The sequence below is a fragment of the Rattus norvegicus genome, chromosome 1 (assembly GCF_021556685.1).
Source record: "Rattus norvegicus strain SHRSP/BbbUtx chromosome 1, alternate assembly SHRSP_T2T, whole genome shotgun sequence".
In the NCBI taxonomy this organism is placed as follows: Eukaryota; Metazoa; Chordata; class Mammalia; order Rodentia; family Muridae; genus Rattus; species Rattus norvegicus.
Window position 1 is genome coordinate 10571264 of NC_141534.1, and position 1930 is coordinate 10573193.

At 40.9% G+C, this 1930-nt stretch overlaps 1 non-coding gene across 1 annotated transcript; it reads left to right on the forward strand.

Annotated features, from left to right (window-relative positions):
* The first annotated feature begins 323 nt into the window (after positions 1-323).
* On the forward strand, positions 324-454 carry LOC120100430 (small nucleolar RNA SNORA17). The gene has a single exon (XR_015655968.1). It is a non-coding gene; the product is annotated as a small nucleolar RNA SNORA17 (small nucleolar RNA).
* Positions 455-1930: the final 1476 nt, after the last annotated feature.

Consider the following 1930-nt stretch of genomic DNA (forward strand, 5'->3'; position numbering starts at 1 on the left):
TATGTTTGTGTAGTTTGGTGTTTTTGTGGGATATTTAATAGTGAGAATGACAGATGTCTCTGAATCTTTTGCCTAATTTTGGGACCCTTTTTATTCTTTTACTGGTTTGCATTATCCCACCTTAAAATGGGACGATATACCTAGTATTATTTCAACTTGATATGCCTTGTTTGGTTGATATTCTTGGGACCCCTATGCTTTCTGAATAAAATGGAGGAGGATTGGATCTGGGGAAGAGGAAAACTGAGGGGAGACTGAGACTAGGAAAGGGAGGAAAATCTGAGGTAGGGATATAACATATGAGAGAATAAAAAATAAAGACTCCTGACCATACAGGCATTGAAGGTATGGCTGCTGTGTCACATGTGCCTCAGTAGGTGACAGAGAGGAGAGAGGCTACATCTACACTCAGTCTTCCAAATGCAAACATCTGAATGATTAGTAGCCAACCTGAGGAAAAAATTCAATTCTGAGATGACCACCAGTTTGATGCTGGGGACAGAGACACATAGATAGGATGAAAGGACCATCAGTCTATTGTTGTACAGGCCCAGACTGGCTTCCAGAGTTGAGAGCAAGAGGAATGCTAGAAAGATCTCACCTGGGATCACAGGTCTTGACAAGAGTGAACCTGGGACAGACACCCATTCATATGGGGTGACTTGGGCTGGGTTAAGGAGCAAGCCACAGTCGGTGCCCTGAGGCCCAGACAGGGAGCTAGCCAGAAACCACTCTGGCAGTCTGGTGTTACACAAATCTGTGGAAGACTTGACAATGCTTGAGATGTCTCCTACCCGATGCCATAATGTATTAGCAGGACATAGTACTCCTGAGACAACCCCTGAGATGATCACAGAACCCAGAGACCCCTGGGCACCACCAAAAGCTGATGTAGAAAGTACTTAATAGTGATGCTGGGTTTTTACCTTGCCTTTGACCATTTAGTTACTGGATAAAAGATACACATCCCCTTTATATTTACAATAAGCCTTAGTCAGCACAAATGCTGAACAGATATCTTTTCTCTATGCTGTTAGAATCTACTTTCCTATCAATAACTCTTACTTATGGTTTACTATCTTTCAGTTGGGCTGCTCTTTACTCCAATTGGCCAGCCCTCATGGCCACATTTTCATGACTCACCTAACCAACAGTGGAATGTTCTTCCTCTTCCACATTCTTCTGCTCCTCATCATTCACTAACCCCAAGCCCAGGAAACCTAAAGCCAACTGTGTCTCTTCTGCCCAGCTACTGGCTGTTGGCATGTTTATTTACTAATCAGAAATAACTTGGGGAAAAGTCTACATGCAGATTCTCTGTCTCTGGGACAACCAGGTCTTGGTGGTCAAATATTAGCATTAGATTATAAACAGCATCAGGCCAACCCACTACATTTCCTCCTTTATTCAACTAGAAGGTCTCTTCCTCTTATAGTGACAAACAATACCTTTTGAAACAATTATGAAAATTATTAGTATGAATTACATTTAAAAGTCCAGTTTATTTATATTTATAGCTTGGATGAGGTACCTTACCATCTATTCTATCTTAATACATTTACAATTCTGTACCTAAATCATCTTGGATTTTAACCAGTATTACCATTGAAAACCATCTTTTTAGACCTAGGACATGATGTTCTTAAATCTTAAACAACATTGTGTGACTGTAATGATCTAGTCTTCAACCCCATTAGAGATTTGAGAAGAAATGAATATTTGAGAAAGCAGGAAGTTCAGGAGCACAGCTTCCAAAATTTAAACAATTAGACAGTTGACTGCCTGAACAGTTCCCCACATTCTGATGATGTCAAAGCATCTATCTTCAGCTTTCTGGCCCAGATCAGCTGACAGACCTTATGTGAAGCAGGAATTATGAAGGATTAGCTTACCCTGTCTCGGCAGAGCTTAGCCATTGACTATTCTGTAC